Raw genomic sequence first — 23,678 nt, forward strand, 5'->3', positions numbered from 1 at the left:
AGTGATAAGAGTGCAGCCTTGAGCTGAAGAGCTAAAGGACGATGCCCAGGTCCAGAGTTCAGGCCCCACAACCAACAACAACAATAAAAAATTTATATTAAAAAAATTGAGCCATGTCAATATACTGCAGGAATATGTTTTTGTTTTGTCTGTTTTTTGGTTGTTTTGGGGCTTGAACTCAGCACTCATGCTCATGCCTTTTCCACTCAAGTCTGTTGCTCTACAACTTACACCACACCTACACTTTAGACTTTTTTTGCTGGTTAATTAGACATAAGAGTCACAAGGACTTTCCTGCCTGGGCTGGCATCCAACCATGATCTTAGACACCAGAGTAGCTAGGATTACAGGTGTGAGTCACTAGTGCCCAGCAGAAAGAGGTTCTGATTTCATACCACAGTCTTCTGGCTCATACTTATATTTTATAACAATAGCACCTTACCAATAATAACATCCAGACAATAGAAATACCAATAGTAATGTGTTTTACAAAGGTATTACTTAGCTTTCTGTTCAAGGGTAACGACTAAGGTCATTTTTCTGTTTTACGTTTTAGGCCATTATTTCAGCCATGATTTCAGACAAATTACATTGAGAACTTAGTATGACCCAAGTGTTATTTATACGTATTAATTTAACCTTCATCAGAATCTATGTGGTCACTTACTACATTGTTTTCTTTTCTGAGTGCAGACATTTGAGCTCACTGCTTCAGACTTGCTAGGCAAGTGGATCTATTGTGTACACCACCTCTCCAGATCTCACCACATCTATGTTTGTAGAGATGAGAAAACAGACACACAGAGGGAATGTAAGTTACTGGACACTACACAAGCTGGCATGCAGCTGTAGAACCAGAATTCCTAACTCAAAGACTCTGCTTCTAAGTATACCACTCCAATGACTATCAACACGTATGGGTTACTGATTATGTTAGGGCATCATCAAAGAATGTTACTGCAGTCACAACTGTTTTCATAACCAGGTGTTTTCATACACTAGGCCTCCCTCTTTGTATATAGGGACACAGGGGACTTTCTTAAAATTCCTCCAGGAAAGAAACATCCCTTGATGGAAATACTGATTGGATGAAACGTTTTGGAACTTTTTTAAATTGGAGGGTTAAATGCCTGTTGATTTACTTGTTCTGTTTAGCTGTAATTTCATGGTGCCAATGCAGAAGTGAGAAGATGGGAAAGTGCAAGGATGTGAATGGTCCAGGGTCGGGGCTTGTGGGGATAAGGGGAGTGGAGGGCAAGAAAGAAGAAGTGAGTTGTCCCTCAGCAGGGTTGTGTTCTAGCTTAGCTTGAAAGGGGAGGAGCAAGAGCCTAGAAGTGAGTGGTCCAGATGTGGGACCTGGCAGTGGTGGGTGTGTGGGGAAGAAGGGTAGAGCAAGAGAGCTGTTTGGCAAAAGCATGAAAGTGAGTGGTCCAGGGGTGGGGCTTGTGGGTGGGCAGAGCATAGAATGGTAGGGGCAAGAGCATGGAAATGGGGTCAAGGAGCATAGCCAGGAGCAGGCCTGGTGTGGGTCAGTTCTGCTTGGGTCAAACAGACCAACAAGATGCTTCTGGCACAGGCTTCTTCCTGTGGAGGGCGTGTGGTTGGGTTAGGGCCTACAACACTGGACAGATGCACTTTGGTCTCACTTCTGTACTCTGGTCCTGCCAAGCACAGACAGCTTTTCTTTGTGGGACAATGCCTGGGGTAATGCTGGCTCTATACAAATGTGGCTTGTTTGTGAAGAGTGGCTGACTCAAGTGTCTACGCTGACCTTGAGGCAACTCTTAAAGACAAGCAGAGCGAAGTGGCGCTTCCTGCCAGGGACCAGGACACAGGTGTGGCATGGCTGAGGAGGCTTGTGGAGAAGCACAGCCTGCCTCTTCCTGTTTGTCATTTATGCCCTTCCTGAGGTGGTTTCCATGAGGCTAGGCCCCAAACCAGGCCTCTGGAGCCCACTCCCAGTCAGCTTTTAGCTGGTGCTTTCAGTCTTGGCAGGCCCTGGGCATGGGTGTGCAGTGGCTGAGGAAGTGTATGCTGAACTGGGGCTTGAGTCTTCCTTCTTGGTAACTTTTGCTGTACCTGAAGTGGTTTTGGTGAGTTAGGCCCCAAAACAGGCTACTGTGCCAGATCCGAGTCTAGGCCTCATCTGTTCCCCCACCACCTCAGCATCCAGGCCTCTTCCTTGTCCAGGGTACCTCCTAGTTTATTACTGCTCTGAGTTTGAGCCAGGCATGAGACCCAGAGTCATCTCTGGGTCCAGGCCAGCTCACAGTCTGAGCCTTCCTCGAGTCCAGACTAGCCCTGGATCTGGGCCAGCTCCACCTCCGGGCCTACCCCAAGGCTGTGCCAGCTCTGAGTCTGGACCTGCTCTAACTCCACACTTCCTCTGAGTCTGGGACAGTCACAAGTCTGGGACGACCTGGAGTCCAGGCCAGCCACAAATCTGGACCTTCCCTGAGCCTGGGCCAGCCCTTAGCCCACACCAGTTCCAGGTCAAGGCCTGCCTTTGGTCTGTGCCAGCTCTGCTGACAGGCCTTTCCTGAACCTGTGAAGATTCTGAGTTTGGGCCTACCCATTGTCTGCAGCAGCTCCGAGTTTGGGCCAGCTCTACATTCTGTCCAGTTTCTAGTCTGTGTCATCTTGAAATCTGGGCCTATTCCCAGTCTGTTCAGAGCCTTCAGCTATGTTGTCATGTCTCTAGCAGGGTTTGGTAGTTGGGAAAATTGTGTAAGACATTCACTTACCAGTATTGAGGTCTTATCCACATTTTATTAGTCATACTAAGGTAATTTGTCTAGATTTTGGAGTATGCCTCCCCAGCCAGGAAAACAGCTTTATGCTGAGCCATGTCCCCTGTTGGTCTCAGTAGACCATCACTGCCTCAGGCCTGGCATGATCTGTCTCATTAGGAGCTGTGTTGGGGTAGCAGTAGGCAGGAGCAGAAAGTGTGGTATAGATGCCTTTTTCTTGTTTTGTCATTTGTCAGCCATACTCCAGATCCTTCTGAGCAGAAGAAAGGCTCTGGATACTGATCCTTTGTTGTACAGACTTCCTTTCATTTCAGATGCTGTGATGACAAAATGCAAAGTGTCCAGAAGCTTGGAATCCTAAGTGTAAGATGTAGGTGTACAGTCTAATGTGGGGTCCTGGGTGGACCCCAAGCAAATCTTACTTTGCAGAACATAAACCCCAACCCATGTATTGCATAGGGCCTGGGGGTTAGGGTGGAGGGGATGTGTAGAAAATATTTTTTTTCCAGATGCAAGTGGCTTATGCCTGTAATCCTAGCTACTTAGGAGGCCAAGATCTGAGGATTGCAGTTCGAACCTAGCCCAGGTAGGAATGTCTTTGAGGCTCTTTATCTCCAATAATCACCAAAAACAAAAAACAAAACCCAAGAAGTCGAGCTGGGTCTCAAGTGGTAGAGCACTAGCCTTAAGCAGAAACAGCTCAGGGAGAGTGCTCAGACGCTGAGTTCAAGCCCCACAAGCAGCACAAAAAGAATTTTGGGGAGGACTTAGAATGTGGCTTATTGGTAGGATGCTTGCCTAGCATGCATGAAACCCTGGGTTCCATTCCTCAATACCACACACACAGGAAAAGCCGGAAGTGGTGCTATGGCTCAAGTGCTAGAGTGCTAGCCTTGAGCAAAAGAAGCTCAGGGATAGTGCTTAGGCCCTGAGGTCAAGCCCCAGGACTGCCAAAAAAGAAGATTTTTATTTATTTATTTATTTATCATATAGATCTTACATACATTTTATATGGCATACACAGGTATTTCAATTTCTTTTTGGTGAATTCCAGTGACATTGTGTTCCAGGGCCTCGTGGGGCTTGGAGAAGGAGGTAAAGGCAGATGTGAGGAAAGGCAGCCTATCAGAACAACTTTGGTGACCCTAGCCCCCACCCAGGCCTCCCAATCTTTGCTGTGCTTTCAGTTTTGCATTTGGCCATGCCCTGCTCAGTGCCTATGGGTTGGGGGACTGAGGGGATGTATGGAAAACATTTTTGTTTTTTATTACATAGACCTTCTACACATTTTGCTCAGCATACTGAGCCATTTAAATTTCTTTTTGGTAAATTTAAATTTTATTGTGTTTCAGGGCTTCCCACAACCTAGGCAAGCACCTCAACACTGAGCCTCACCCCTTTATATCTCATATCCCAATCGGTTCCTTTGCACTGGCATTATGTCAGTTTTCTAGAAAGGAGCAATTCAAACCTAGCCCAGGTAGGAATGTCCTTGAGGGTCTTTTTTTTGGGGGGGCGGGAGTCCTGTGGTGGGCCTGAACTCTGGACCTGGGCGCTGTCCCTCAGCTCTTCAGCTCAAAGCTAGTGCTCTACCACTTGAGCCACTGCACCACTTCCAGCATTTTTCTTTTTGTTTATGTGGTGCTTAGGAATCGAACCCAGGGCCTCCGGCATGCAAGGCAAGCGCTCTACCACTGAGCCACCTTCCCAGTCCTTTGAGGCTCTTTATCTCTAATAATCACCAAAAAATCCATAAAACCCTAGAAGTAGAGCTGTGGCTCAAGTGATAGACACTAGCCTTGAACAAAAAAAGCTCTGGGAGAGTGCCCAGGCCCTGAGTTCAAGCTCCAGAACCAGCACAAAAGGATTTTGGGGAGCCGGGAATATTAGGCAGTTTTGTGACTGTTTCTGTTTTGTCCTTCCCCTGTCAGCTACGCAGGGCCCACTTACCTGCAGAGCAGTTCCAGCATGCCCACTCTTGGTTGCGTGTTGATTTCCTCTGACTGTAAGTACTCTGAGGGCAAAATGTGCAGAGTATCAGAAGAAAATGTGGAGTCCAGACACTTGGAATTGTGAGTGTAGAATCTGGGTGCATGGCCCAATGTAGAAGTGGCTTGACTGACACCCCTCCCCTGAACTTACTTTCACAGTCTCATTCCCTCATTCCCTACTTAGGTCTCCAGCTTCATCTCTAAGTCTATACCAAGTTGTTTTTTTTTAATTTTTTATTGTAAAGATACTATACAGAGGGTTACAGTTACATGAGCAAGGTAATGAGTACACTTCCTATTGAGCATTGTTACCCCCTCCATTGTTTTCCCCTTACCATCCCTTCCCTCCCTACCTTCCCTGAGGTTCTTTTTTTTTTTTTAATTGTGATTAAGTGATTACATAATTTCCCAAATTTCACAGTATTGTGGAATAATGATGCTCATTTAAAGTCACAAGTTCATTCTAACTTTCCTGGAGCAAATTGTCTATCACAGTCTATAACATATAACGGTGTACACATATACACCATACATGTGATCAGCAGCATGGGGATATTTAGTAGTGGTTCGACCAGATGAGTGGAAGTTCTTTGTTTCTTAAGTCCTGTTAATTTTGTCGTATCACCTAACATTTTGGATTTAGCATCCACTTTCAGGGAGACCATGTACCGTTTGTCTCTTTGCTCTTGGCTTACCTTGCTCAACATGATTCCTTCTAGCTCCATCCATTTCCCTGCAAATGCCATTATTTTGTCATTTCTAATGGCTGCATAATATTCCATTGTGTATAGATACCACAATTTTTGGATCCATTCATCTGTGGTGGGGCATCTGGGTTATTTCCATATCCTAGCTATTGTGAACAGTGCTGCAATAAACATGGAGGTGCATGTGTCCTTGTATATTGGTTCCTGTTGTTCAGGGTAGATGCCTAGAAGTGGTATGACTGAGTCGTAAGGGAAGTCAGTCTTTAGCTTTCTAAGGACCCTCCAGACTGCTTTCCAAAGTGGTTGTATAAGTGTACATTCCCACCAGCAGTGTAATAGGGTTCCTCTTTCTCCACATCCCCTCCAGCATTTGTCGTTGGCTGATTTGTGGATGTGGGACATTCTGACTGAAGTAAGGTGGTATCTCAGGGTTGTCTTTATTTGCATTTCCTTCACCACCAGGGATGATGAACATTTTCTCATGTGTTTCTTTCCCATTTTTATTTCTTTATCTGAGAAGTCCCTCTTTAGTTCCCTTGCCCATTTAGTAATTGGTTTGTTAGGTTTGGGAGGGATTAGTTTCTTGAGTTCCCTGTATATACAGGATGTTAACCCCTTGTCTGATATATTGCTGGTAAATATTTTTTCCCAATTAGTTGGTTGTCTTTCTAGCTTGGTTGTGATAGATTTAGCTGTGCAGAAGCTTTTTATTTTAAGGTAGTCCCATTTGTCAAGTCTCTCTCCAATTTGTTTTGACCTTGGGACTCTGTTCAGGAAGTTCCTTCCTGTACCTATTAGATCAAGTGTCTCTCCTACTCTGTCCTGCAGTAGTTTCAGAGATTCAGGTTTAATGTTAAGGTTCTTTAATCCATTTTGAGTTGATGTTGGTGCATGGTGATAGGCTGGGGTCCACTTTTAGTTTTCTGCATGTGGCCGCCCAGTTTTCCCAGCACCAGTAGTTGAAGAGGCTGTGTTTCTTCCATTGTATGTCTTTGGCTCCTTTGTTGAATATCAGCTGGCTGTAGGCCTGTGGGTTTATTTCTGGATCTTCTGTTCCATTGGTCTTCGGGTCTGTTTTTGTGCCAGTACCATGCTGTCTTTGTGATTATAGCTCTGTAGTAGAGTTTGAAGTTCGGCATGGATAGCCCTCCCATGTTGTCGTTATTCCCTAGAATTGTTTTGGCTATTCTAGGTCTTTTGTTGTTCCATATGAATTTTTGGACTGTTTTCTGTATTTCAGTGATGTACGTCATTGGGATTTTAATAGGAATTGCATTGAATTTGTATATTAATTTTGGCAGTATTACCATTTTTACTATATTAAGTCTGCCTATCCAAGAGCATGGGAGGTCTTTCCATTTCCTAGTGTCTTCTGCAATTTCTTTCTTTAACTTTTTATAGTTTTCATTAAATAGTTCTTTTACATCTTTGGTTAGGTTAATTCCTAAATATTTTATTTTTTGGGAGGTTATTGTGAATGGGGTTGCTCCCTTTATTTCCCTCTCTTCTTGTACATTGTCAGTGTACAGGAAGGCAACTGATTTTTGTGGGTTTATTTTGTATCCTGCTACTTTGCCGAAGTGATTTATGATTTCTAAGAGTTTGGGGATGGAGTTTGTGGGATTGTGAAGGTATAGTATCATGTCGTCTGCAAAAAGGAATAGTTTAACTTCTTCTTTCCCTATGCAGGTCCCTTTAATGTCTTTTTCTTGCCTTATTGCCCTGGCTAAGGGTTCCAGGACTATATTGAAGAGGACTGGAGACAGTGAGCATCCTTGCCTTGTTCCTGATTTTAGGAGAATTGGTTGTAGCTTTTCCCCATTAAGTATAATATTGGCTATTGGTCTGTCATAAATGGCTTTTATTGTTTTTAGAAATGTTCCTTCTAGTCCTATTTTCTTCAGAGCTTTTAACATGAATGAATGTTGAATTTTATCAAAGGCCTTTTCTGCATCTGTGGCGATAATCATGTGATTCTTGACCTTGGCTCTGTTGATGTGTTGGATTACATTTATTGACTTACATATGTTAAACCATCCCTGCATCTCTGGGATGAAGCCTACCTGGTCATAGTGTATGATTTTTTTTATGTGTTTCTGGATTCTGTTAGCTAGAATCTTGTTAAGGATCTTTGCATCTGTGTTCATCAAGGAAATTGGCCTGTAATTCTCCTTTTCGGTTGGGTCTTTGCCTGGTTTGGGGATGAGTGTGATATTGGCTTCGTAGAATGAGTTTGGGATAGCTCCCTCCTTCTCTGTTTCTTTGAAGAGCTTGAGGAGTATGGGTATTAGTTCTTCTTTAAAGGTCTTATAGAATTCTGCTGTGAATCCATTTGGTCCTGGGCTTTTTTGTGTTTGAAGACTTTGTAGCTTCCTGTATCTCGTTGTAGGATATTGGCTTATTTAATTGGTTTACTTCTTCTTTGCTCAGTTTGGGCAACTTGTATTTCTCTAAAAATGCATCCATTTCTGCCAGGTTTTCTTCCTTTAGAGAGTATAACTTTTGAAAGTAGTCCATTAGGATTGTTTGGATATCTTGGGTACGTGTTGTGATGTTTCCCGTGGCATCCCTAATCCTGTTAATATGGGTTTCCTCTCTTCTTTTTTTAATTAATCTTGCCAACGGTCCATCAATTTTGTTTATTTTTTCAAAGAACCAGCTTTTTGTTTGGTTAATTTGGGCTATAATTTTCTGATTTTCTAATTGGTTAATCTCTGCTCTTAATTTGGTTATCTGGCTCTGTCTAGTAACTTTAGGTTCCATTTTTTTCTTGTTTCTCTAGCTGTTTTAATTGTATCATGAGATTACTTGCTTGGTCTGTCTCCATTCTCTTGATGTGGGCACTGAGGGCAATAAATTTGCCCCTTAGGACTGCTTTTGCTGTGTCCCACAAGTTTCTTTGCGAGGTGTTTTCATTTTTGTTGAGTTGTAGGAAATGTTTTATTTCTTCTCTAATCTCTTCCGTTACCCAGGCATTGCTAAGGAGTGTGCTGTTCAATTTCCATGTATTAGAGAAATTTCTGCGGTATGCTTTGTTATTGAGAACTAGCTTGATTCCACTGTGGTCAGATAGGATACAGGGGATTATGTCGATCCTTTTGTATTTGCTTAAGTTCCTTGCATGAACTATGATATGGTCTATTTTGGAGAAAGTTCCATGAGCTGCTGAGAAAAATGTGTACTGTGTTGTTTTAGGATGAAATACTCGGTAGATGTCAGTTAATTCCGCTTGAAGTATGGCCTCACTTAATTCGGTAGCTTCTTTGCCAATCCTCTGGTTGGTAGACCTGTCCTTTGGTGAGAGTGGTGTGTTAAAGTCTCCTAGTATTATCGTATTGGGAGCTATTTTATTCTGTAAGTTTGAGAGTATTTGTTTAACATATCTGGGTGCACCAATATTTGGGGCATATAAGTTGATGATGGTAATATCCTCCTCTTGGATTGTTCCCTGTATTAATATGTAGTGTCCGTCCTTGTCTTTCTGTACTGATTTTAATGAAAAGTTTATTTTGTCAGATATCAGGATAGCTACACCTGCTTTCTTACTGGGGGCATTTGATTGGTAGATCCTTTTCCAACCCTTTACTCTGAATTTGTTTATATGTTTGGCTGAGAGGTGGGTCTCCTGAAGATGGATGGTTCATGTTTTCTGATTCCAGTCTGCAGTTCTTTTTCTTTTGATTGGCGAATTAAGCCCATCAATATTAAGAGAAAGTATAGAGAGATGCATTGTTGTCCCTATCATTCCCTGTTTTACTGTTTTTCTTCTTTCCTTTCCTCCTGTGCTTGCTCAGTTAGACTTTGATTAATGCTTGTCTGGGTACAAGTCCCAGTTCCTGGTTGCTTTCTTCAGGTTGTGTCCCCCCTCTTAGTATTCTTTGTAATGCTGGCTTAATGTTTATGTATTCATTTAGTTTTCTTTGCTATTAAAAATGTTCAGTTCTCCATCGAATGTGAATGCTAGCTTTGCCAGGTATATCAGTCTGGATTGGCAGTTATTGGCTCTCAGGGCTCGTATGGTACTTTCCCAGGCCTTTCTTGCATTCAGTGTTTGTATGGAGAGATCTGCAGTGATTCCAATTTTTTTCCCATTGTAGTATAGCTCCTTCTTCATTTTTTTTTTTTTTTTTTTGTCGGTCGTGGGGCTTGAACTCTGGGCCTGGGCGCTGTCCCTCAGCTCTTCAGCTCAAGGCGAGCGCTCTACCACTTGAGCTACAGCGCCACTTCCGGTTTTCTGGTGGTTTATTGGAGATAGGAGTCTCACGGTCTCTCCTGCCCGGGCTGGCTTTGAACCGGGATCCTCAGATCTCAGCCTCCTGAGTAGCTAGGATTACAGGCGTGAGCCACCAGCGCCCGGCCGCTCCTTCTTCATTTTTGCTGCATGCAGGATTGTTTCCTTATTATTCAGATCTATCATTTTTACTGTAATGTGTCTAGAAGTGTTTCTTCTGGGATCTTGCTTGTTGGGTGTTCTATATGCTTCTGTTATGTAGGTAAGATGTTCTTTTTTGAGGTGGGGAAAATTTTCACCGATTATCTTGTTGAATAGGTGTTGCATTCCCTTGCTCTGAAATTCCTCACCTTCGTCCACTCCAATTATACGAAGGTTAAATTTCTTGGCATTATCTGCTTGCTGAATTTCCCTTTGGCTTAATTTGAGTGATTTTTCCATATCTGTCACTTTTTGGTCCAGTTGGTGTATTCTGTCTTCTGTTCGTTCACTCTGTTGACCGTGGCTTCTATTGTGGTTTGCATGGAGGACATGGACTCCTTTACAGATTCGATGTTGGTTCTCGAAGTATTGATCTCACCTCTTAATGAGGTATGTATTGCCTCTAATTTGGCATTTATATCTCATTTCTTACTGAGGTTTCTGCCACTTCTAGTTTTGCATGCATCTCCTGCTTGATATCCTGTATCTCTTTTGATAGTTCATCCTTGTGCTCTTTCAATTTCTGGTCTATTTCTCTCTTTATTTCTTGAGTCATTGCCTCTAGCATCCCTTGGATGTAGCTTTTGTCTTCCGTTCCTGCTTTGCTCCCACTGGGGCTCTCCCCTGCGTGGCTGCTGGCCATTGAGGATAGCTTGCTATCCTGAGTGGTGGTAAACCTTGTAATTTTTCTCTGTGATTTTTGCATGGGGGTTCGGGGATTATTGAAGACTAATCTGCAATTTTGTTTTGGTGTGTCTGTCTTTGCTTGGTTGCTGATTCTGTATTGGTAGAGAGAGTCTGTGCCTGATCTGGGTTCTTTTGGGGGCCTACCTCCAGCTGCTGATCTGACCTACATAGGATTCTCGGCTCTCTGCTGTAGATCGCTGGCAATTCCTGCCTTTGGAAGGGTTGAGCAGCCTAGACTGCTCGTGTTTGCTCCTATGGGTGCTCTTGGCAAGATTGGATGCTCTGGATGCACTCTCCCAGATGCTGGGAGTCTGCTATGGGCTCCTGATTTTTTTTTCTTTTTGGCCAGTTGGGTGCTGTCCCTCGGCTCTTCAGCTCAAGGCTGGCACCCTACCATTTGAACCACAGCACCACTTCTGACCTTTTCTGCTTATGTGATGCTGAGGAATCAGATCCAGGGCCTCATGCACCCAAGACTATCACTGTACTGCTGTGCCACCTTATCAGCCTGAGCTCCTGCTTACTATCAGGTGCTGGCGGCCTGTGTTGTCCAATTCCCAGCCTAGGATATATGGTTCGTGTTCTGGTGGGGTTTGGGCTTCTCTTGTCCTGAGCCCCCGGGTCTTTTGCTGTCACAGGCGTGCTTCCCAGGGGGTGCAGTTCCCTGTTTTTCTCCCCTCTGCTGAGGCGTTGCTCAGCTTTTGACTTCAGTTGGGAGGAGTTGGTTGTGTTGTTCAGGCACTGGATCCCCAGGTCTGGTCCCGGCCCCCCACCTGGGGCACGCCGGTTGGGCCTGTGCTGCTGTGTATACCACCTAGGTTATGCAGCCTGGGGTACACAGTTCAAATTTCTTCTACTGTTGGTTGTCTTGACCCAGGGGCTCTGTTCCTGGCTTGGGCGTTTAAGCTCCCTTCCAGGGGCGCTCTTGCTCTAGCCTGGCCAGCGGAGTGTGCTCCATGGGCTGGTGGAGCTCTCGAACAGTTCCCAGTTTTAGTGGGTCCTGTGATCCGGGTGTTGGGCTAGGGAGTTCTGGGTCAGGGTCTGGGGATTCCCTCCAGCTCTGGTCTCCCTTGAGGGATACACTGTCCCCTGTGGGGTACTCACCCTGGAGCTAGTTGTTTCTGTGTGGTGCAGGTCATCAGTTGCTGTTCCAATCCGAGTTCAGTTGGGGTGGTTGCGGGCTGGGCTGGGCGGTGGTGGCTCTGTGTGATTCTCTTCTGTCTCTGCCTCTGTCGAAGCTGTGGGGTCCACAGTGTCCACGCTGCAGGTGAGGGGTGGGGGCTGGGCCTCCGTACAGGTTCTGAGTGCTGGGGTTTGCACTCTCTGTATCAGCACTAGTTCCTTGTAGGTCTTTTGCTTTGCTGTTCTGTGGGCGTCCCGTGTAGCTCTGGGGCTCCCGTCGTGGGGCCGAGTTCTGGGCTCAGGGGTTTCTCCGTTTACCGCAGTGGGCGAGTCTGACACTGGTACCTCAGGCGGCTTCTACGCGAGTTATCTGCAGGCAGCTCCCTGTGTCTCTGGGACCCTGGCAGCCCCCGCTGGGTTGTTGCAATCGGCGGGTCTGACACCGGTACCTCAGGTGGCTTCTGCGCTATCTGCAGGCAGCTACTTGTGTCTCTGGGACTCCAGCAGCCCCCTACAGGGCTGGCTGGCAGCGGCTTGGCGCGCTGCTGCGCGGGCAGTGAAAGTTGGGGGAGGGGTCTTGGATCTTCTCTGTTCTGAAATTCTTCTTTTCCTCTCTTTCTTTTTTGTTATTTTCCACTTCTGTTTTTCTCTGAGTGTTTGTCTTTTTGTTGTCGGTCTCTTGGGGAGATTAAGCATTGGAACTTGAACTCTCTTTCTGGTTGGGGAGAGCTGTGGTGTTTCCCTACTGTCACATCGCCATCTTGGTCCCCCCTCTCCCTATACCAAGTTTTGATCTGTGCTTTCAGTCACGCTCATCCCAGAGCCTGGAGAAGGAAATGAACATATGTGTGAGGCACGGCAGCCTATACATTCCTGCTTGTTAAGTTGGTACTTGTCAGAACAACTTTACCCACCCTAGGTCCATCCCAGGCTGGTATTCTTAGCTCTGAGTCTCCACTGAGCTTTTGGCTATGTCCTGTTTAGGGCATAGTGGGTAGGGGGTGAGGGTCTGTGTGACACATGTTTATGTTTTTATTATTTTATTATTTTTTTGGTCAGTTATGGGGCCTGAACTCTGGGCCTGGGTGCTGTCCCTCAGCTCTTCAGCTCAAGGCTAGCACTCTACCACTTGAGCCATACCACCACTTCTGGCTTTTTCTGCTTATGTGGTGCTGAGGAATCGAACCCAGGGCCTCATGCATGCAAGGCAAGCACTGAGCCACCTTCCCAACCCATGTTTATGTTTTTACTATGTACATCTTAAAGACATCAGGCATTTCCCCAAGGTATTTCAATGTGCTTGGGTGAATTCCAGTGGTATTCTGTTCAGGGCTCTACACAGGCTAGGGCAACACCTCAACACTAAGCCCTCCATTTTATGCCTCAGAAGCTTATCAGTTCTTGTAGACTAGGATCTTGTCAGCTTTCCAATAAGGATCTTTGGAGGGAAGCAGAAGGCATAACCTAGCTTCTTTCCTTCCCTGTCAGACCTACCAAGTCTGGCTTCTCTGCAGCAAGGCTCCTGGATGCCTAGTCTTTGTTGCCTGTTGCCTCTGCCTATAGGCATTTTGAAGAGAAAATGTACCAAGTTCCAGGAGACAACATGGAGAGTCCAGACACTTTGAATTGTGGGTGTAGAATCTGGGTGTACAGCTCAAAGTTTGCTTTGGCAGACTGAGGTCCAACTTAGGCCTCCATCATCTGTGCTTTTGGAATCTGGAGAAGGGGTGAAGGCATTTTGGAAGAAGGGAGGCCTACCCCTTCCTGCTTGGTAAGTTGTTACCTGTCAGAACAACTTTGATCACTCTAGGCCCCAACCCTGCCCTCTATCTTCAGCTCTGAGCTAACTTAAATTCATATATTGATTGTGTACCTAACACATTCAGCAACTCTGATTCACTCCCCAAAGCTATGGGAGGAATAGGCTTAAGGAATAGGGTTGTTGAGGAATTGAGTAAAGGCGTAGGGTTGTTGATCTTAAGGGCAGAGTTAAATTTGGGTATTTCTAGGGCTACTCAGGGTGGAAGTTAGAATTGAGTTTTTGGTTATGGACAGAAACAGGTTAGAGCAGGTGCTGGGTTTTCCCTTAGCCTTACATAGCAGGTTAGTGTTAGGGTTAGGGTCAGTGCTATGGAAAGATAGTGGATTATGGTTAGCGTATATGTAAGGATTAGGGTTAGGGATCTGGTGAGGTTAGGAGTTGCAGAAGGGTTAGTCAGCATTTGGATTATGGAATAGGTCAGGGTTAGGGTTAGGGTTAGGGAAGGGCATAGAGGAAACATGATAGACAAAGGGTGAGATTAGGGACCCTGTTAGGGGAAATATTAGGATAAGTGTTTAGGAAAGGTTCAGGGTTAGGGAACAAGTAAGGAAGAACTTTGTGGTATGGGTTATGGGTTATGGATGAGAGTGTTTTTTGGGGGGGTCCGGTTGTGGGGCCTGAACTCTGGGTCTGTGCGCCATCCCTCAGCTCTTCAGCTCAAGGCTAGTGCTCTACCACTTGAACCACAGCGCCACTTCCAGCTTTTTGCTTTTTGCTTATGTGGTGCTGAGGAATCGAACCCAGGGCCTCATGCATGCAAAGCAAGCGCTCTACCACTGAGCCATCTTCCAAGCCCCAATGAGAGTATTTTTTAAGTGGATTATGAAACATGTGAAGATTAGGGTAAGGGTTAGGCATTATGTTAGGTTTGGGGAGTGGGTTAGGATTGCTGAACATGTTAGGCAGTTTTGTATGGATTTGAGTTAGTGAACAGTTTAAAGTAAGGCTAAAGATAGGTGAGTGGCTTATGGTATGTGTTAGGGTATGACATGTTAGGGTGTGAGTATGGCTCAGGTAGAATGTATGTTGGGGTATATGTTAGGATTCATGTTAGGATAAATGTTGGAATTAAGGTACATGTTAGGATATGTGTTGGGACATGTTTGGGGTACATGTTAGGTACCTGTGTGGTTTATCCTTAGGGTACTTGTTAAGTACATGTTAGTGGTGAGAATACATGTTAGGGTTAGGATATGTATGTGTTAAAATATGTTTAGGGTATATGTTAGGGTACTTGTTATCATATATGTTAGTGGTGAGAGTAGATGTTAGGGTTATGATATGTATGTTAGAGTACGTGTTAGGATGCATGTATGGTTTAGAGTATGTGTTAGCATACTTGTTGCCTTATGTGTTAGGATTTAAAGTACATGTTAGGGTATGTGTTTTGATATGTGTTAGGGTTAGGGTATGTGTTAGAGAATGTGTTAGGGTTTGTGTTAAGATTGGGGCACTGTTAGGGGATGTGTTGGGGTACATTAAGGGACATGTTAGTGAGCATGTAAAGTTTAGAGTATGTGTTCAGGTACTTGTCACTGTACATGTTAGTGTACATGTTAGGATATGTGTTGAGTGTGAGAGTGTGTGTTAGTTAGTTAGGGCATGTGTGAGGGTACAGTTTAGAGTTAAGCCATGTGTAATGGGATGGTTCAGTACATATGAGGTACTTGTTAGGGTGCATGTGAGGTTTAGAGTACATGGTAGTAGTTAAGATATATTTTAAGATATGTGTTAGGGTATTTATTAGGATTTGGCTTAGAGTCAGAGTACATGTTAATATAAGTGTAACTATGTTTTGGGTACTTGTTAGGGTTCATGTAAAGTTTGGAGCACATGGTTGTGTTAGGGTACATCTTAGGATACATGTTATGGTTTGGGTACATGGTTAAGCTTTGACTTAGGGTACATGTTAGGATAATGTACCTGTGTACTTTAGAGTATATATGAGTGTACTTGTAATGGTACTTGCTATGTTTAGAGCATGTGTTAGAAGAGTGCATGTTGTTAGGATATGCATTAGAGTAGGTATGTGTTAGGATGTGATGGTTTATTTGGGGTACATGTACGGGTACCTGTATGGTTTGGAGTACTTGTTAGGATACTTGCTAAGGTGCATTATTGTTTAGAGTACATGCTAGGATTCGTATTAGGGTACATGTATGTTTAAGAGTACATGTTAGTGTACTTGTTACGATATGTGTTAATGGTTAGAGTATGTGTTAAGGTACATGTTTGGGGATTATATGTTAGAGTTAAGGCATATGGTAAGGTATGGGTTAGGGCACATGTTAGGGTATATTAGGGTACATGTTAGGATGTGTGTGTTAGAGTTCATGTATGTGTATGTGGTATTTGGGGTACATGTAGTGTTCATGAATGGATACCTGTATGGCTTAGAGTGTGTGAAGGGTACTTGTTAGGGTTTGGGTACATGTTAGTGCTAAGGTACATGTTAGGGTTAGCACAAATGTTAGGCTATCTCTTAGGATTATGATTGGGGTTAGAGTTAGGGCATGTTAGTGCTCACGATTCCAAACCTGTATGGTTTAGCGTGTGTGTCAGGTTCGTCCAGTGGTCTTCAGCAGTTGTGGGGTTGTCTTGTTCAGTCATTGCCCACTGTGCTTGATGGGCCCCATTCTCCCTAACTGTGGGTGAGACAGGAGATCAGAGTGAATGGTCAGCTGTGCTTCCACTCTGTCCACAGACCTGGCATGGGTACACATGCGAGGATATGGGTGGGGTTTGAGTGCTATGTATCTCTGTTTGGAAACTTGGACCCACCTTAAGCAGGTTTTGTTAGGATTATGGTATGCGTTAGGGCACATGTTAGGGTATGTGTTACAGTTAGGGTACTTGATAGGAGATTTGTTAGTGTTATGGTATGTATTAGCATTAGGGCACATGTTAGATTAGGTGTTAGGACACATGGTATGTATTAGAGTTATCATACTTCATAGCGTATTTCTTAGGGTTAAGGTACATGTTAGGGCGTGGGCACACATTAGACTCTGTTAGGGTACATGCTAGGTGTATATAAGGATACCTGTGGGAGGGAGGGAGGAGGAGGAGGGGGCCCCCGCCTCCGCCGCCAACGGGGCTGTCCCTGTAGCTCCCGATGGAGTTTGAGGCCCTGAAACCGCCGCCGAGCTCTGCCCCGGCGAGACGAGGCGCCTCCGAGCCGCGCCGTCGCGGGGCTCCCGGGAGCGGCCCTTAGCGACCCCGCCCTGGCCCCCTCAGCTTACAAAACACTACACAGCAGAATAATGATCTGCTAGACTGCTAACCCAACCATCCAGATTCCACAATGCCTGTGCAGGCAGCTCAATGGACAGAATTTCTGTCCTGTCCAATCTGCTATAATGAATTTGATGGGAATGTGCACAAACCCAGCAGTTTAGGCTGTTCACACACTGTTTGCAAGACCTGCTTGAATAAACTTCACCGAAAAGCTTGTCCTTTTGACCAGACAGCCATCAACACAGACATTGATGTACTTCCTGTCAACTTTGCACTTCTCCAGTTGGTTGGAGCCCAGGTACCAGATCATCAGTCAATAAAGTTAAGTAATCTAGGTGAAAATATACATTATGAAGTTGCAAAAAAATGTGTTGAAGATTTGGCACTCTACTTAAAACCACTAAGTGGAGGTAAAGGTGTAGCTAGTTTGAACCAGAGTGCACTGAGTCGTCCAATGCAAAGGAAACTAGTGACACTTGTGAACTGTCAACTGGTGGAGGAAGAAGGTCGTGTCAGAGCCATGCGAGCAGCCCGTTCACTTGGAGAAAGAACTGTAACAGAACTGATATTACAGCACCAGAACCCTCAGCAATTGTCTGCCAATCTATGGGCTGCTGTCAGGGCTCGAGGATGCCAGTTTCTAGGGCCAGGTAAAATAGATTGCCATCTTAGATTTTTCATTGGTTAACAGGTATTAAGGATGCCAGTTTGTCAAGCTAAGTTAAGATCCCAACACTTAACTCATCATTATTTACACATACATATATAGCTAAAGATAAAATCAATTTTTGTTAATTATTGAGCCACATCCCCCAATCCTCAATTTTTGTTAATCATAATCTTATTATAGGCAATGATTTAGTGTTTTAGTACACATTTCTTATTTTATCCTCAGCTATGACTGAAAGGGAACCTAACTCTAATTTTACAAATAGAAAACTGAGCTAGAAATAGGTCTAAGGTTATACAGTGAAGTAAACTTCTATTTGGGAAAGCATTAGTGTTTCACCTCTTTGATTTAGACTGTACTTTGAGTATAATTTAACTGTATGAAGGAAACATTGTTATAAGTTGGATTGAGACAACTGGATGGGCATTTGGAAAAGTATTTGGTTGCATTCTTTATATCCTACCATCACTCCCTAAATTACAAATAGATCCGAAGTACTTAGTATATTAATAATGTAATTTTTTTAAAAAAAAGATGAATTCTTTGATAACTTGGGAATACGGAACACATTTTTGAACTGAAAAATCCAGAAGCAGTAAGAGGGAAAAAATATGTATTTGAATGTATAATTTTGTGTTTAGCCTTTATCACAAAGTAGAAAAAGTTACAGACTAGGAAAAATATAGCTAATTAAAAGGTGCTTTAAAAATTCAAAAGATGGGGACTGGGAATGTGGCTCAGCAGTAGAGCACTTGCCTTGCATGCATAAGGCCCTGGGTTCGATTCCTCAGCACCACATAAGCAAAAAGAAAAAAGCCAGAAGTGGCGGTGTGGCTGAAGTGGTAGAGCACTAGCTTTGAGCCGAAGAGCTGAGGGACAAGCGCCCAGGCCCAGAGTTCAGGCCCCACAACCGGACCCCCCCCAAAAAAAAAAAATTCAGAAGAGCCAGGCACCTGTGTTCACACCTGTACTCCTTAGCTACTCAGGAAGGTGAGATCTAAGGATCTCCGTTCAAAGTCTGCCTTGGCAGGAAAGTCTGTGATACTCTTTATCTCCAATAAACCACAGTGAAACCTGACGTGGTGCTATGCCTCAAGTAATAGAACACTTGCCTTGAAGAGCTGTGGGACAGCGTCTAGGCTCAGAGGTCAAGCTCCACGACCCACAAAAAAAGAAAAAAAAATTCAGAAGAAAACTGAGCTCTGTGGCTAGTGCTCATTGTAATCCATTGCTATTCAGGAGGTAGAGATCATAAGGATATTGGTTAAAGACCAGCCTAGGGCAAAATGTTAGCCAGACTTTCAGCCATCAATTTGGACATGATGGAGCACATGTGTGATTCAAGTTATGTCAGAGGAATATGTAGGAGGATCATAGTCTGAGACTGACCCCAGGAAAAAACATGAGCCTATCAAAAATATAAAGCTAAAAGAGCTGGAGTATGACTTATATGGAGAGTTCCTGTCTAGTAAGCATGAGACCATGGGTTAAAACCCCAGTTCCATAAAAAACAAATAACAACAAAAAAAATTTGTTTCAAAAGACCCAACAATCTAACCTGAGTAATTGACAAAAGATGCAGTTAGCAGTTGAAAAGTTATAAAAATGACCTTAAAAATATGTTACTTACTTGTTCATACTAGAAGAAATATACACTGAAAAATAGCACTTAAATGTGATTTCTTGTCTGTTAAATTGGCAGAATCCAAAAAAAAAAAAGGATACCTGTGTGGTCTAGAGTACTTGTTAGGGTATATTAGGGTGCATGTTAAGGTATATGTCATGGTTAAGGTACGTGTTAGGGTTAGTGCATGTTTGAGGTATCTGTAAGAGCATATATATATATATATATATATATATATATATATATATATATATATATATATGAGTGCTTGTATTTTTAAGGTATGTGTTAGGATATTGTTACAGCATGTGTAAAGGTTAGGATATATGTATATGTTAAGGTCAGGGTTAGGGTTTTGGATAGAGTATGTTAGTGTACATTCAGGGTGCATGTAAGGGTTACCTGTATGGTTTATAGAGTATGTATTAGAGTACTTGTTATGATATGTGCTACTGTCTAGAGCATGTTTTAGTGTGTTAGAGTTAAAATACTATTGGAAAATCTGTTAGAGTTAAGATATATGTTAAAGTTAGGGCCCATATTAGGATGTTCTTTAGGTTACTTTGGGGTACAACTTACAGTGCAAGTAAGGGTACTTCAGTAGTTTTGAGTACATGTTAGGATATGAGTTAATGTTTAGAGTACATGCTAGGAAACATGTTAGAGTACTTGCTAGGGCAGGTGTTAGATTTAGGGCACATATCAGGGTTACAATTATGGTTTGGGTCAGGCAAGATGTTAGGATGTGTGTTGGGATAACTTTAGGATACTTGTTAGGATGTGAGTAAGGTTTAGAGTATGTGATCATGGTTAGGATATGTGCTATGGTTAGGATATCTGCTAAGGATTATTTTAGAATTAGGGTATGCTTGCAGTACATGCTGGGGTACATGCAAGAGTACCAGTATGGTACAAAATACATATAAGAGTAATTATTACCATACAGGTAAGTGTTTAAATATGTTTTATGGTATGAGTTGTGGCATGAATAAGATTTGTGTTACACCTCAGGCTTATGTTAAACTTAGAGCATGTGTTAGTGTTAAGGTATATGTGTTAGGCTATATATTAAGGGCACAGGTGAGGGTATGTGTTAATACGCAAAAGAGGTGGATGTTTGGGTGTAGGAAGAAGATTGGCCTTGAAGTCACTACAGGCCAGGTTCGGTGATGCTCCCTGTAGAATGAGCATAGGGGAGAGCCTTTTTGAAACAAAGGTGACTTACACGCTTGAGAATCTTCAGGCACCAGCTCACTGGTGCTTCACCCAAATCATTTTAATATAAACTTCTTATACCTGTTGCATGGCAGCATCAGAGTGGGAAATCTCTTGTAGAAACACTTGCAGCTTTCCCTAGTCTCCAAGGGTAGATCTCTGCCAGTTTCCATGCTAGAGTTGGAGTTTTCAAGGCGAGATGGCAAGGGATGGTGTGTCCTGCCCCTGGAATGGCTACCGTGCATAGGGAACTTGTCCCCATTGATCTGCTCCCATTTGGGGATGAGACGGGATTTCACATTTTCTTTTTTTGTTTTTTTGTTTTTTTCTAAGCAGTTCTTGTTTGAATGAAACAGAGAAATGTATTCTGAACCATGACTTAATGGTTCATTCAAATCACTTTGTAATTGTCTCTCAGGTTTGGCATGTAGAAAATCCACCAAGGAACTTTCTGTATCCCTATCCAGATCTTTAACTATCCTGCTCTTACAATGTTCCGGTTTCTTTGTGGAGTTCTCCCATCCCTGAAATACTTCTGAGCACTCTGCGGTTGCATTCTTAATACCCTGGCAGCTATCATCTACAAATGTAGAGTTGTGTAAACACCTATGCGTGTCCTCTGACTGTTCCTAGGAATTTCTCATCAGGAGAAAGCTGGATCTTGAATTTTGTTCTCTAGGAAGGTACTGTAGGAGCTTCTCTTGGAGGTGATGTTCGAACTTTTCTTCAACGCAAAGCTGATGAAATCACCTGAAAGCCTTTTCTTTTGCCAGGAGCAGTGATCATGAGTAAAAGCTTTGTGAAACTTTTGGACCACAGAGGGTAAAAATCCTATGACTTTCCAGGCACTTCTTACAAGGTGATTTTCTACCTGTTCAACAGCAGGTAGACTAGGACATTTGATCTTTTTCTGGGCTGAAAGGCCAGAAAATGCAGAAAATGTACAGGTCCTCATTGGAGGTGAATGACATGCTAGGAAAGGTGCATGAGATGTAACATGGGCAAGGGCCTCAGACTCAGCCATTGGTGGTGGCTGGGGCCAGGGCAAAGTTAGGGCAGGGGTGGAGAGAACGGTGGGGGTACTTTAATCTGAATTCGAGGGTAAGTGGAAGGGATAACGAGACATTTTCACAAGAGCCAGAAAGGGAAGCCCCAAAGATGGTGGGGAAAAGTAGCTCCTGAGAATCAGGAGGCTGCTGTGGTTTTCCCTTTGTGTTCCAGAAGGCACTGCCCAATGATGGCATCGCGTTCCCCAGAGGATCCAGAGGCTTTCTCTCACCTGACAAGCCTTCAGCTTTGCTCTTTCTAATCACTATCTCTGGCAGCTCCAGGATACCACAGTTGAGGGCTGGGATAGGAGAAGGCACCGTAGAGCTGTTGGTTGGAGAGCTCTGTGGGGTGGTTTCTGGTGGGACTTCCCTGAAGTTACATGGAGGAAGACCCAGTTTGAGTCAGGTTGAGTGGAGTACAGGCCACAGGTTGAGGAGAATGAGAAGGAGGAGGAGAATGTGCAGGTGAGCACAATAAATGTTGTCTAGAGCAATCGAAGGTTCAGAGGTTGAGACACATTCTGGGATGAGCGTGACCCAGCAGAAACTGAGAAACAACCCATGTGCACTTGTGACAAGGTAGAGGCCAGAGCCTGAGAGAACTCAGGTAAAGGAGTTGGGGAAGTCTTCAGGGACAAATGCTAGAGAAAACGTCCTCCTTGGAGTGCCTAGGTGACTGCTGGGCTGTAGCAGATTCTGAATTTAAAACTTCACCTAGGGCATCTCTTTTAAGAAGTGTGGAAAGCTGCTGGGATCATTGAGCTTCAGTAGGTGGCTGTAGGAGACAGGAGACAAACTTTATTCAAAGATGGGCGAGGGTGATTACCTGCTCTCAAGGACACCCACTGACCAACACGCTGGCATTTACACAGCCCTTACGTCTCTACATCCTATGACTTCAGCCACATCCAAGGCCAACCTGAAGTGTTCCTCGACCCCAAGGTAACTCCATTCCCTGGAGTAGAAATGCAGTCACCAGGACATGTGGAAAATCCTTACCTAGTCACAGGGAAACTAGATCATGAGTCTCCTCAAGCTGTTCCCAAATGTTTCCACAAGCTAGACACCAGACTGTGGTTATGGCAGATGAGGGAGGCCTCGGGATCTTTCAGGAGGCTGAATGAGACATCTTTTGTTAGAGAACATGGAAGATTAAACTGGATCTCAAATCTTAGTTCATGGCCACAAAGACTGACTGGTGCCAGTGCTGGGAAGGTAGTGCTTTTTTATTTTAAGGTAGCCCCTGCTCTGCAAACCTCTATAACCTACAGAACGTCCCTTGTGGGTTAGGGAGAAAGGACGTGTCATCTCTAATATTCAGACTTCTTAGAGAAGGGATTTGGTCTACAAGTGGGCCTGGAGGGCACTCCTCCATATCAAGGCGTCTCATAAACCCTTCTTGCTTTGTGATGAAATGCATCACCACCTCATTTCAAGCAGAAAACCTGAGAATTGTCAACAGTTCCTATTTCTTTCCCAGGAGCCTCCTTTTAAGAGCTATACAAACTGACATCCTTGGTGCCCTGGCTCTGGTTGTCAGAGACTGAGATCAGATCCCCTTGGGAGAAGGCACAGAGCCTACTTTTCAGAGCACTTCTTTTCTTCCTGCTCTTGATCTGGCCTCTCCACAGGATGCAGAGAGATGAGTAAAACAGGACTTCTATAGACCTCTTTACTCTTCTCCTATCCCTAGACAAGTTCAGATATCTGGTGCTCATGGATAAAATGATGTCTTCACTTGTGTCCCTGTATTTCCTTTCCCTCATAGTTAGTGTGGCTGAAAAATGACTTCAGTCTGTTTTTATTAAAAAATATATTGGGTTTTCTATATGAGACAACACAGATCACCTCAGTGCTTTTTCTGTTCTCAGGATCACAGACCCTGATTTCTAGGTGCCTCTCAGCTCCCAGGTTGACTTTTGTTTCCCGAGTCCAAAGGTGACCTTAGCCTCTGATGGGAGGCTCTCATCCCAGGGCTTTGAACAGCCCTCTAATCAATCTAACTCTGGGGAAACTGTGGTGTTCAGGCCCCTGGTGTGACATGGGATTGAGAGCTCAAGTCCCCAGCTCTCAGGACCCCGGTCCCTTATTGCTGAGTTTCAGGGTTTGATTTAACCTCGACACTTGCTGCACACCGCACAGATGTTTTGAAAGCTCAGTATATTATCTTATGCCACTCTTACCCTGCTGTGTTCTGACAGTGCCTAGGACAAAGTCCCTCTCCATGGCCTTGCTACTTGATTTGGAGAAGTGGAAACATCTGTAGAGAAAAGGTCCATTTTTCCTTAACTTGAAGTAGTTGTACAAAGAAGTTACCATTTAACAAACACTCTATGAATGCAATATACCTTGATCAATGATAACCCTTCCAA

The sequence above is a fragment of the Dipodomys spectabilis genome, unplaced genomic scaffold (assembly GCF_019054845.1).
Source record: "Dipodomys spectabilis isolate Male_0828 unplaced genomic scaffold, ASM1905484v1 ptg000098l, whole genome shotgun sequence".
Taxonomy (NCBI): domain Eukaryota; kingdom Metazoa; phylum Chordata; class Mammalia; order Rodentia; family Heteromyidae; genus Dipodomys; species Dipodomys spectabilis.